This window comes from Zosterops lateralis (genome assembly GCF_965231275.1).
Source record: "Zosterops lateralis genome assembly, chromosome: 4".
NCBI classification, from domain to species: domain Eukaryota; kingdom Metazoa; phylum Chordata; class Aves; order Passeriformes; family Zosteropidae; genus Zosterops; species Zosterops lateralis.
This window is the reverse complement of record NC_139765.1, coordinates 26,165,015-26,179,228: the sequence shown is the minus strand read 5'-3', so window position 1 is coordinate 26,179,228 and position 14,214 is coordinate 26,165,015.

Below are 14,214 nucleotides of genomic sequence, written 5' to 3'. Positions count from 1 at the left end.
CACTGTCTCATTTGCTAGGAACTGCTCTGCTCTTGCACAAATCTTAATTAATGCAGTAGAGCTGGATGAGAGACCTTATCAGGAGAGACGATTTTATTCTAAACCTCTGATTTTATTCACACTCATTCTCTCATGTCTGCATCTTCTCAAGCACCAGTAGGTGTGTGCCAGTGTGCTCCAGCTAGGACTCTTTCCAAAGACAGGGGGCAGGGGACATGATGTCACCACATCTCTAGGGTTCAGGCAGGTGGCCAGGCTGGGTTTGCATCTGTCTTTTGTTCACTTTAAGGATTCACAGTGATTGTAATCTCTTGTCTCCTCACCCGATTCCACCTTTCAGAATTATTAGGAAAGATTTTCTTTAGTCGCCTTACCTGGATATCTTTAATTGTTTGAGGCTTGTCCTTTACCTTACCTGTTAATGGCTTCAGTTTGTCTTCTGCATCATTCCCAGTCTAAATGTTTTGAGAAGCTGAAAGATGTGTGATCTCCATGATCTTCTACATTAGGTAGAATTCATTCTTGTTCTTCTGCAATGTTTTCTGATGCTGTTCATGCCAATCCATTCAGCTCTCAAAGTTTCTGTTGGATCTATTTCTTTTCTGAAAACAGAAAGGGGAGATGTTGGAGTCCAGGGCATTCCTTTGGTCTCCCTGGAAGGCCACAGACCTTGGCAGAGAGGTCTGGGACCCAAGCAAGAGGGTTTGAAATCTGTACAGAGGGGTTGCAGACCCTGAGACTCTCTGGCTGAGGCATAGTCACAGCCCACACACCTTCCATCACTATGCCTGGAAGATCCTATCATTGAAGACAGACATTTTAAATGCATGGCATGTTTAGCTTAAGTAAAGCTACTTCACTCATTGGTGATTCTTGTGTCCTTAAGAAGTATGTTCTGACTGCACAGTAACCTGCTACAGAGTTCATCAGCACGAGTTCAGTTACCAAGAGACATGTGGATGTGCAGAAAACCTGTACCTTGGCTGGCCAGTGTCAAATCTGGACTATAGGCCAGAGTAATTAGGAAGAGGGGGATGAGGGAAGGGGGGAAAGGTTAAATCCATATTTTTCTTAATAGTTTTCCATTTTAGCAAAAGTTGTGCATTTTTCCATCAAAGTACACTTTATCTATTAACTTATGGCAAAGAGCTTGTTTATGTTTCTGTAGATACAGAACCCAAGAGAATTCCTGCAATGAATGTGGAAATCGTGTCAGGCGAGGAAGCTCTGATTGCTCCAGGAGTGGAGAAGGGAGCACACAGATGTGAACCAGACTGCAACTATTTTTTCGTTCTGCATGCAAGGACTTTTGGGCTTGGGTTTTCTTTTACTTTCTGTGTTGTATAAATTTGTCAGATCATTCAGAATTGGTTCATGGGAGCATAGAGCAGTTGTGAAACACTGTGAACAGACTTGGAGAAGAAGCTGGGCCGTGAATGGATGGCATGTTCGATTTGTTTGACCTTTCACTGTTGTGGAAGGAAATTTTGAAAATGATTATGTGTATTTTATTGGGACTTGTAATTCTTCTCATGATTGTGCTGTGTTTGCTTCAATGCATGCAGTGAGCCATGGACAGAGCCGCCAAAGAGGTGTTTTTGGTGAAAACAGAAAGGGGAGATGTTGGAGTCCAGGGCATTCCTTTGGTCTCCCTGGAAGGCCACAGACCTTGGCAGAGAGGTCTGGGACCCAAGCAAGAGGGTTTGAAATCTGTACAGAGGGGTTGCAGACCCTGGCACAGAGCCCAGGAAGACACAGGCTTTGACTTCAGTCCATGGAAAAAAGCTTCTAACATTGAGAGAAGAATTACAAAGTCACAAAGGTGTGACAGACAGTACTGTAGTTTATCATCGGGTGGAAAATTGTGTAGTTTTGGGGTTCTTAGAATGGAAGTGAATGGGGGACAAGATGGAGGATTTAGGGCAGCGCCCTGGGTTCTTCTTGTTCTCCCTTGGCATCCATCTTCTGCAGTGACAGGGGCACAAAGTAGTTCAAGAAGATTGGGTCAGAGTAGAGGTGACCCTTTTAGTATAGGTAATAGGCATTGGCACATAATTGTAAATAATAGACATGTAATTATCTGTATAAGAAGGTAGCAACCTCCCATTGAGGGGAGAATCATCCTGTGTCTGAGCAGCAGAACAGACCTCGGCCAGGCACAGAGAAAACTGTAAGATAAGAAACAATAAACAACACGAGAAACCTTGAAAAACAAGACCTTGAAAACTCTGTTTCATTCTCATGTCTGACTCAGACCTCTAAGAGGGCAAAAGACTCTATATGACCTGAATCTCAGGTGAAGAACCAAACCTACAATGGGCAAGTAAAAAAAAAAAATCTGACTGGTTGATTTTTTTTCTGTGGGGCAGCTGGGCTGAGCCCTGGCAGAGTAAGACATCTTGCTAGTGAGGCTGGGAAAGGCTTCTGGTGAGATCATTTTCCCAGAACTGCATAATTTTTGTCATTTGCCACTCAGGTCCCCCGGGCCTAATCAGAACTCCATTCCCCAGAGTGGTGTCCCAGCAGGCATCCAGTAGCTTCTCATTACAGATAAATTCAGGATCGTGCTCTGAAGGACTAAACAATGTACATATTTACTGACACACTTGGGTGCCTGGGAGTTTCTGAAGATATCAGTATGACCTTGGCAGGCACCTACATACTGCTGTAAATCTTCTCCCAAGGACTTACCCCACACACAGTAGAAGCTGAGAGCAGGAATGAGATCACCACAACTTCTTTCCATCTCTGGACCTTATCCAATAGCTGGAGCTGCGCTGGCAGCCATAGCAGTGCGGAGATGAGACCACTGACTTCAGGAAAGATGGTTTTATTCCTCCACTCCTTAGGACAGGTGCCTAACAGACGAGGATACCTAGGACAAATTTACTTGTATTGGATTTGGGTCCTTAAGTAGAGTCTCACATTGATATCAGCACAACTTCCCCAAAGCTGCCATGTGCTGCACACAGCTCCTCTCCCTGAACACAGAGCTCTCTGGGCTCCATCCCCAGCACTTTCCAACAACTTAAAATACAGAACAAGATCTGGACTGAAACTAGTGATGGTTGTATGCAAGAGATTTTTAGAAAAATGTACTATGAAATGGGAATGTGATGGTTTACCACTTTCAGATGATATTGCTTGTATTTTAGCAGAGAAAGAAGTCAAGTGTTTGTGGCAATGCTTTAAAATTGCATATAATGTTAATGGATTTGTATTTAGTTGTTTATCATTATTATTATTATTATTATTTCTGTTTTTTTCAGATGGCATTACAGTTAAGGCTACAGTGTCTATAAGACAATGAGGTGAAGTAAGCCAGGTCACTGGCTCTGCCTGAGCAAGATCTAAATGACCCCTCTGAGTTTCTTCCAACCAGAATCTACAGGATTGTCCACAAAACATAGTGGCTGTTTTCAGTTTTAAAATAATTAGTCTCTGAATACTGAATTTATCACAAGTATGAGACAGTGATTTCTTTCTTTCTTTGCAGTAGCAATTCCTAAAAAAAATTAAAGCACCTTACTCAAAATAACGTTTAATCTGGAAGACATGTAGGGAAATACACAGGAAAAAAGAGCTTAGATTCACAAACAAAAATAAATCAAAACCACAGCACCCAGGAACTTAAAGCAGTTTTGAGGCTTTTTATAGAGTTGAGAACAAGTTAGCTCCCTTGTAATCACTAGAATGATAAGAGATGGCTGAAATGGGTCAAATAAAATGCAGCTCTTTTGTAGGCAGTGAGCCTGTATCATTCCACCTACTGTCTCTGTTCATCATCACTGAGAGGAAATATATGGGTTTTCTCTAGATAAGGAGAAGGGGTAACATTAGGAAATAGAAGATATGAATAAAAAGGTTGAAATAATTACATTTACAGCTAAGGTGTCCTGGGAAGTATGGCAATGCAGAATTGATCTTATTCTGACTATCCTGACCTCTGTCAATGAGGAGTTTTGGGCAGGTGTCCTGCTCTGAATAGGAATAAATCAGAACAGCCGTGACACTGAGGTTACTGCCTGGTCATCACAGTCAGTCACAAAAGCATTACTTAGTTTAGGGTCTGCAGGACGTTTTACCAAATTGTTACAAACTTACCACTCATATTATGCCACTGTTTTAGTGTAGCATTAGAAGAGGTTAGACAGAGTGTAAGTGGATTAATTGTAATTTGTTAAACAAAATTCCGAGGTGATCCTAGGAGACAGCATCCTTGCTTCCTCAGAGAAGGCCTAAAAAGGATTCAGATATCTAGCAGAAAATTAATAAGCTCAGCAAATACCTTGAGCATGTAAGCAGAGCACATAAAAGGTACCTGAAGTTCTGAAACTTTCTGATTTTCATCCTATATTGAGCTATGACTGTCTCAAGAGATGTAGAAAAAGATGGAAAAGGAAGAAAATTGAGAAAACAGAAGGAGTAAAGCCTTTCTAAGTCCTGACAACTGCAGAAACATTGAATATAAGCCTGACACAAGTTAATTATAACAGAAACTGAAACTGAGTTCTCTCCCATTTGATAAGACAATGGAATATTTAGTTAGGTACTCATATTTCAAAGCTATTTCCTCTTTTCAGAAACACACCTATTTAGTTCCAGATATGCTTATCAAGCTTCTAACATAATATATTACTGAACAGGGTTCAATCATTTCAATGGTGAAGGTAAGCCAAGAGATAAAATGAGCCCTGGATTTCATCTGGATACCTTGCCAAAGATCCAAAAGGCTAGATATGATTTCAACACTTTAAAATCAGAATATTGCATGCAGACAAAGCTGCTTTCAGTCATCCCACCTTGGTTACAGATCTCACCTTGGTTACAGAACACGTCACCTAGTTGTGGAGAGATGTTATTTTTCTGGCATAGCTTCATATCCACAAAAATTAATCCCAAATTCATGTTGCAAATGGTGTCTCCAGCCCTGAAGCAATGATCAGTAGCATGGCAGCAGCACTACAGAGACTGTTATGGTGTTGTGCGTTGTAAGACAAAGAGATTCTGGGCATTAGAAAGGGACAAACTCTTCCTGGAACAACAGACACTGTGGGCTCTTCAATATTCACTCAGAACAGAGCAGCTCTGCTTTTACACTTCACTTGGAAGGCAGAATACATAACCCAAAAATGGAAGCTGAAAGCATCTGAGATTCCAGGAAGAATTATATTCTCCAAAACTATATGTAGCTTGCTATGCTAACTATGCACTTGCTCAGCCTGAACTTGTAATTTAAGTATATTGAAATGGGCTAAGAACTAGGAAAAGGAAAGAAACTAGGAAACCAGTCTCCAGCTGGTTTTTCCCATCTTTGGACAGCACCCAGCACTGAAGGACTCTAATCTGGATTGTTAGACTTTGTTCCTCAGGCCTTTGACCATTACCATTCTCGTAAAAGTCCCAAACAACACAGCAATAGCCAAGTGCTACTGCAAAAGAAAAGATTAGATAAGCGGCATGTAATGTCACCTGGAATTTGTTGGAGGAACCACAATTAACCTCTACAGCACTGAAAAAAACATGAGGGTCTCTGTTCACATCTGTTCCAGAACTGCAGTGGCCCAAGCTCAGGTGATCCACTATGTGCCCTCCATAGGGTGGCTGCCCACTTAATTTTACTCAAAAGGTCCACATCTATGCATTGATGAGGAGAGATGTCCCTCTGTTGCATACACAAAAACAAGTCAAAAAGGCACACCTGTGTGCCAGGGACGCTGGAAGTTTCAAAATATTGAAGGTCACAGATGTGTACAGGTAGAAATGCAGGGAAAGAGAATTTGGGCAAAATATTTGCAGAGCCTATATGATTGTTTTTGGGTGGTGGAAAGGATGAAAAGGGACTCCCATATGGAGATTTGTTGTCATCTCAAGGTAGGTAGTGTATGCCAAGGCTGGGATGGAGTGAGGCTTTTTGCAGCTCCCATGTACTTAATGGTCAGCTGTGGAGAAAAATTAATGGTACAACAAGGAGATTCTCCTCTGCCTGTGGATTTTGTGAGTTTCAAACCTCTGAAGAATGAAAAGAAAAAAGCTAAAGGAGATTGGCTATCAAAGCTGAACACAGAGAGTTTTTGACTCACATGAAGTATTAATTCGAATTTGCACAGCAGCCGGTTGCACTCTTTGAGAGTACCACTAGGCAAGAAGAGAAAACTCTGTTCTGGAGATGATTAAAATACTTGTAATTCTATTGCAGGTGGGATGTCCAATTTGGAACAAACCCTAAATTTTCACAGGAAGACAGATCTTCTTAGCTTCGAGCAAGCCAAACTAGTAGGCTGCCAATAGACCAAGAAAGCCTATCTCTGTACAAGTGAAAGGTGATTTGCTGCTCAGGTGGGTGCAAGAGAAGAAAGAGATATCTCCCAGAGAGGCTAGGAACCAGATAAACTGCCCGCCCGACCTGGCAGGCAGCCTCCATGAGGACACCCTTAAGATCAAAACTGTTCCATGGTCCTCCAAACTGAAAGATTGTGAAAGCAGAGAAACCAGTCTGACACAGCAGGACTTTTTTGAGTAGTCAGGACCTACTGAGTAAGGAAGCCTCATAACCCAGCCCACTGAAATTTTCTGAGAACTGGCTAAGCCATGAGAAGTTGAATCTGTATCTAGGAAAAATCAAATGTGCTCTCTGACACAAGCTGGTTCAATCTTGTTTCAAATGGCTCTAGCAACTGAGCATTCCTGGTTGTCCATTTACATGACCCCTTTTCTAACAGTGGCCAAGGGGTTCTGGCAGCTCTATAGACTGCAGTAAAATTCAAAGGCCTCCCTACCCTCAGCCTCTCCATGGCCATGAGCATTCTATAAAATCCTAGATAGATTAAATTAGATAGACAGTGTGAAGAACAAGTTAATTGTTGGTGTCCAGGCTGGTGTAGCTCATTGTTTAATTAACCAGTAAGTCATAACAAGTGGCAGATCTTACCCTGTATAATAATTGTAATAGATGGGGGAAAGCTGCCTCGAGGGGCTACCAGAGAGCATACAGAAGTTCTAGCCCCTCTCCCTCCTGATGTTGCACTTGCCTGGATGGTGGACAAGACAATGAGCTAAAGGCCTCTTCTGTGAGCCCAGCCTGCACAAAGAGACACCAGCAAATGAGGCTGGAAGCACTGCCACATCATAGCAGTAGGGACACTGGTGCTGCAAAGAGCATGCCAAGGGGAGACAGCTCTAGCCCAGCATTTCTCTCTCCCTACCTTTCTCATCTGGGTTAGCCATGGTGCTGGGCTCCTCTGCAACAGCTGAAGGTTGCAATTCTGTTTTGTGTCACAGGTAGGGTTCTAAGAGCCCTAAAGTCTAGAGCTCCAGGGACACGGCTGCAGCAAAAGACATGCCAAGGGGAGCACAGCACTGCAACTAATACTGCTCCCTCCCCACCTTCCTCATCTGGGCTACTCACAGTGCTGGTGACCACAGCCTGTGACCACTGGTGGCTGCCAGTGAGTTTCAGGTAAGAAAAACAGAGGATGTTTAGCCTCAAGAAAAGTAAGGTGAGGGAAGACATCGCTCTCTACAACAATATGAAAGGAGGTTGTAGCCAGGTGGGGGTCAGTCCTTTCTCCCAAGTAATAAGCAATAGGGCAAGAGGAAACACCCTTAAGTTGTGACAGAGGATGTTTGGATTGGAATTTTCTTTGATCTCTAATAGCTTCTCCCCATGTGGCAAGGCAGACCAACTCCCCTTTCTGCTTTTTCAGGGGCTTTTAACACCTAATTAATTAGTACTCAAGGCAGAGTTTTATGTAAATTTTATTTAAATCCCAATCAGTGCTCTCATTTCCTTGCAGAATTATTTTTATCATAGCATCAGCACTCAGGTGGGCAAGGAACCAAACTACCTGAGGAGAAGAACCCTATGTGCCCAGCCTGACAAGGAGACTTGGGAGCACCAAGACCAAGGGAGAGGCCGCAAGATGGGACAGAGACATTCCCAGCATGCAAGCCAGTGTTGAGGGGAAGGAGTAGGAGCAGTTATGGTTTCAGGGCACTGATAAGCTCTGGCAAGAGTTGATGCAAGCAAGTGTTGACAGTGGAGCTGATCATAAAGTGCTGTCTCCTGAGGACTTAGCACTGAAAGCAAATCTAAAAACCAGTCTCAGTCTAGGGGTAGTGTTTTTAGCCTATTTGCAAAAGCAGAGAGTTTCACAGCAGACACCTCAGCCTGAGCATCACTGTTGGAGCAGCCAGATATGGCACTGAGCCTGCCGGGATCAGTCCCTCTGTTACCAAGGTATGGTGGAGATTCCAAGGCTAAGGATCAAAGTGTTGCCACCTCTCTCCAGTCTATGGAGAAAGAAAAGATTCTTTAGCATCTCCCACTAGGGGATTAGACCGAGACAAGATGCTTCAGATCACAGGTCACATTAACCTGTGACATAACTACACAGAAGAGGTGGGAGGGTCTAGCAAGGAAGTCCCGGATTGCTTCAGATTGGCAAAGTGAGCTCATCCAGGTGATCCAAAAGCAGAAAATTAGTTAATGCAGTAGGATCCCCTGTTCAACAGCACAGGACAGCTGCTTCTTCCTCATGACTGTTGTTTCACAATTTCCCTGGGAGTGCTTCCTCCTCATGCTGCTTACATTCCCCTTTTCCCTGAGGCAGCCATGGTTCACTGAGGTCAGAAAACAGTAAAAAGCTGGTCTACAGTGCAGTCTGTGGAGTGCAGATTTTCAGGTACCATGTATGGCCCTCCACAGGGGAGACAGCTTTGGAATGTCTTTTTATCTCATCTTGTTCTGATATTTTAGCAGCAGCCAGGAGACTGAGTCAATGCAAGTGGCTGTGCCTCATGCTGGATAGATTCATGTTGTTAATCCTCTCTGTCAATCCTTCAACAGCTCTCACTGTGCTACTCAATTCTTCAGAAATCTATCAATTTGCTAAAAGATACCTCATCTTTGGTTTCTATCTCATGAATCCTTCTCCTATCTTCAGCTTGGATAATTATAGTTTATTTCTTAGGGGAGATAGAAGGAAAGGATTTGCACTGGAGTCATGGTTAGCATCTACTACCCAGAAAAACAAGGATTCTGCCACTCATGGCAAAAAGGCTCAAAGGCAATATATACTCTCTTAGTGGGAGAAACAAAAAGCATGCCCACTACCAACTTCTACACATCCATGGACTGGGGAAAGTCACTCATTGCCTTTACCACTTGAATCATTAGAGAGAAGAGGGTGCATATGAGCATGAACTTCATATTAATGTGATTGACCATCAATATTTAAGACTTGGAAAAATCAGAGCAAGTCTCTCTCCTAGACTCCCTTGTAGTCATGGTCCATGCATAGAGAGAGTGTGTGCAACAGCTTTGGGGACACTGGAAGAATTCCAACATGATATTAGCCAATGTCTAATACTGCTTCACAACCAATTAAGTTTATTAATTTTTCCTGCCACCCAGAGCATTTTGTGTGATGGCAGACAGATGTTCACCAAGTGTTTGCAGACTGGGTAGCTAACACTTTTGATAACCTGAACCTGCAGAGCAGATGCGTTAATAGATTTTGACATGATGCCATTAGTTTTGCCATTAACAGCAGGGAGGATGAGAGGGGAAAATGAGAAGAACAAAAAAATAAATGTTAAAATAGAGAGAAGAAGAAATCCTGATTTATAGGCTTCCTTCTTCCCCCCAGAACATGTAGTCCAGACTCTGGCAGATAGTGTTCCCATCTGCACCATTCCTAGGGCAAGGGGGCAGATTCCTCAACTGGCTCCATCCTGCCAAAATCTCCTCCTTCCCTCTCCACCTTTACCCCTTCCTTTGAAGTGTGATTGCATAGGCTTCCATCTGGCTTCATGAGCACACACACATTCTTTGAGATCGGAGCAAGGAGGATGCTCCAGATACAGAGACAGGGAAAGTGCATCGCAAAAGGCAAATATTGGGTAATACAGAAACAGTCCCCTTTCTCTTCCTTCCAATGAGTCAACATGATGAGTCTGTTGTGTAAAACATATGCTGCTTGTACATTTTCATAAAATGAGGCAGCAAGATTTAAGATCGTTCATTAAGGGGCTGCATTCAAACCTTATTTTTAATCTCAAGCTTACTCTCTACTCATAATTAGGCCTCTAGTCAGTCATTGAAGCTCTATCTGTGTGCCTTTCCTTACCCTTAGGAAAGGATTAAAGCTTCTGCCTAAGAAGCTGTAAAGAACTGATTCTGCATCCATAAAACCCTATGCTTTACACCAGTGAAGAGATAAACAAATAGTTTGCATCAGATAAAATCTGAACCACACACAGTGAGCCTTCCAAAATATGACAGAGAAAACCCACATCATGAGATTCCTTCACCTTTCTCACTGGGAGTTAGCACTAGAGGCAAAACAGAGGAAACAGAAAAGAGTGACAAGCCACCACCTTTGCTAACAGACATTGTTGCCATACTGGAGATGAGTTCAGGAAGCTGATGACAGCTGTCCTTTTCCCAGAGAAGCTTAACAAATGCAGTAGCCTGGCATCAATTTGCAGCCTTTTTACAATGTCTGGTAACACATTTTACAAATTAAACTCATGAGACCTATGGACGCATTACTGGCTCAAACACAACTCCCTTTGGATAAAGTGTGACCTCTTCTGCAGGAATAATGTGTATAAAATTGCAGTGTCTCTGCCTGTGTGTCATTTGACCAGATGTTCATCACACCAATCAATGTTTCCCTAAGCCCATACACCATCAGATTTCACATCCATCCTTTTACAGTAACGAGCATTTTGATGGAAACCAACAGATATTCACTGAAGAGAACAGAGAGATTAACATCATGTCATGGCTCAGCAGTTACTGCTGTTCCTACTAGCTAGGCAGAAATATTTGTCTTTCCTCCAAGACAGTGGAGGAAAATCATCCCCACCAAACATCCTTTTCCTCCATGGGAAGACTGCACTGTAACCAAAACCAGTACTAGGATATTGGCTGAGTCTTTGTGAAGGCTTTTTCTTTGCCTTTCATGAGAATGTTGCCTCAACCATTTCCCCCTTTCTGGGAAGTTAAGTTCCCTCATTTATCAAGGGATCATTATTCCCAGCTTGTACAGCTTTGCACAGGCTTTAATGAAAATAGGACGGCAATTTAAGGTACATCTGATTTATACATTATCAAAGAGGAAGTCACTTAGTCAGGAAAATTATGTAAGCCTGCGTGTGTCTAAATACTCCATCTTCATTATACAGAAGTGGCAGACAGTGTCCTTCCCAGCGAGAGTTCCAGCCGCTCTGGGATTAGCACAGTTTGCCTGCGTAAAACATTATCAGGGCAGCGAGGCGAAAGGAAAGACCTCATGGCTCCAGTCCCCTCTGCCATGCATCAGGCAGCTCAGATTGTCTGTTTTAACTTATTCCAGCAGCAATCCTAAAATCAGGGCAACAATTACTTAAGGCAGAGTTCTTTCAGATGCAGGGGAGACTTGCATAGAAAGAGCCTGCATTCCTATATGCCATGAATTCCAAACCTTCCCTTGTCTAGCATAAATTATATGAAATCACCTGTGTTAGAAGATATAATGTAGGGGAACAGAAGATTATTCAGAAGGGCATGGCTGATTGCTGATTCATTAGCATCTAGCTTCATGGTGTCAGTCAAGCAGGAGTGTCAGAGGAAGGGAGCAGAAAGCCACGACCTTGTTCTCTACCCTTCATTCAGGCAATTTTGAGGCTTAATGTTCACAGAAAGAACTATGTTCCTCAAGAAGTGTCCCTATAGAGACTATAAACAGAGAGACTACAGATAGCCTTGAGAGTTTTCTTTTTTCATGGAAGCAGACTGACGTGAAGAAGAGGAGTCTTTGTACAAGACTTTAGAAACATGGTACACCACAGCTACTGTGGATTAGAACTCTTGGCTCTAGTCCTCCCCTAATATATGGCCCTGGGTTGGTTTGTCTGGCACAGCACAGACATTTTCCTGCCTCTTGGCTCCGTATACCCTGTTATTTCCCTTTTATTCTGCCCCTGGCAGAGACATCACTACAGAGAGAGAGAACAAATTATTTGTTCCTGAACTGGCAAGGATCTGGAGGGAAAAGTGGTGGCAAACAGTTGCATCTTCCCAGATGACTAGTCAAAATTCTCTTTCCTAGTCAGGAGTACAAACCCTGTTGTCATCTCAAGGATGATGTGGGATGTCCCCTCCTACTGCATTGTTCCCCCCAGGATGCGCCACTCTAAGATCACCACGGTACCCTTACAGGACTGGCAGGCTGGCCACAGGACAACTAAGACTTCCTTGATGGTAGCCTGAGAATAATCCAACTTGGAGATTGCAGGAGAAGTAGCTTCCCAGGAAGCACCCCAGCAGAGTCAACTACTTGTGCAACAGATGTGAAAAAGCTAGAACAAAAGCTTTAAAGAGCAATGGAGCACCAGTGGCCACCTGTTGTCTATACAACATCAGGAAGGCAAGTGGCCACCATTCTGCAGGGCAAAACCAATTTTATCTAGCCATAAAAGCACAAAATCAGAGCATCTTGTTCTGCGTACTGTGCTGAATACACAACACTTTTTTTTTTTTCATGGGCAAACATAGGTCTTAATTCATCTTGTTTATGTGACCTGGTGGGTCTGGGGTCAGATAAGACCAAAGCCACTTGCATTAGCCCCACTTGCAATTCACCTGGGTGAAATCTGGCTTTCAGTTCACCTGGAACTCAGTGCTCAAAGGGTGCAGTGGCAGCAGGTCTCCTGGGTGGTTCTGCAAGTGTCTGTATCAATGCTGCTCTTACACAGAATATGCCAGAGAGGGATGCAATGGTCATAAGTAGGGAGACAGAAATCATGACTCCAGTCCTCTTGATAATTAGACAAACACCCTGTTTTATTGTTTGAAACCTCCTTATATAGCAAGCTGAAAACTCCTGGACACTGATTGGTCTGAGTCTTAGCCCTGCCCAGCTCCTTTATCAGTGATGTGTCTGCTCTCTGGACTGGCTATGACTGGCTGAGGTGTCTGCACGAGCTCTCTCATTCACCTAGGGACTTCAGGAACATGCCAGGTCAGTGGACTGGACTTGCTATCACCAGATTTATTTTGTCCTAGCTAGACTAGCTGTGACGGCAGGTCAGAGGTACTGAAATATTAATCCTCTGGCAGTTTTTCACTTGCATGGTGCTTGGAAGGAGACAGAAGAGTCTCTGCTGTGATACTTCTCCCCAGGTGTAATGCCTTACAATGAACACCATCAGCAATTCACCCACAAAGAAAGCTGTAACTCTGTTCAAACAACCATTTATGTTACCTTCCTACACCACAGGAGAAGAAACACATCTCCTTCCAACCCTTTCATGATTATAGACACATCTGCACTACAACATACAGGTGCAACTGCTACCCATGCAGGAACATACCTACTGACTTAAAACTGGATTATGTGGGTGACAATCTAACCCCAAGAGTGAATCCTCCTGCATCAGCAGCCAAAGGCCACCAGACCACCACAGCTGGAATCTGTGGCAACATCTGGCAACTATGATAATGGGCAGACAGAAAATTATTTAGGGCTTGGCATCGCTATCATTAGCTCTAAGATAATGATAGTGCTAACTCTAAAGAGGTTTACTTTATCAGTTAGTTGTTCTCTGGTGGTTTCTTCCATAGTTAAATAATCTTTTTACCAGTGAAATCCTTACCTGTGCCAGGATGGTAAAGACCTTCCAACTTCACAGCTGGTAGCCTCAGGAGTTAACTTTCCTCAGGGAAAACAAGAAATGTGTGACAAGAAGATTCCATAAGCCTAAAAATAGACAATATGTATAATTATGAAAATTGTAGGTTTCACAGTGACTACACATGACTTTGAAAAGTGATCAGGAATGACTCAAAGAAAATTAAATCTACCCATTAGGATACAGTCAAACCATACTTATTTTAAAGCTTTTGCAGCCAAGACATGCTCATCTTGTAACCTCATCCAACCATACTGCTCTTTCAGGCTCCAGGGCATTGGAAGGCTTACTGCATTTTTCAAATTACCCTATACTAAATCAGCATGTGAAGAACCAGCAAAGGACACCCCCAGCCCTGACATCCAGCAGTCTCTGGCTATTTGCTATGGTTCTCATCTTGATTTGGCAAGAGCAAGGAGTCACATGTCTGTTCTCCAGATAAATCCAGGTTTTCAAGGGGATCCAGCAGGTTTTTGAAATAAATATTGCCCAGAGCCTCATCAATTGCACTAAATACAAAACTGATAAACCCCA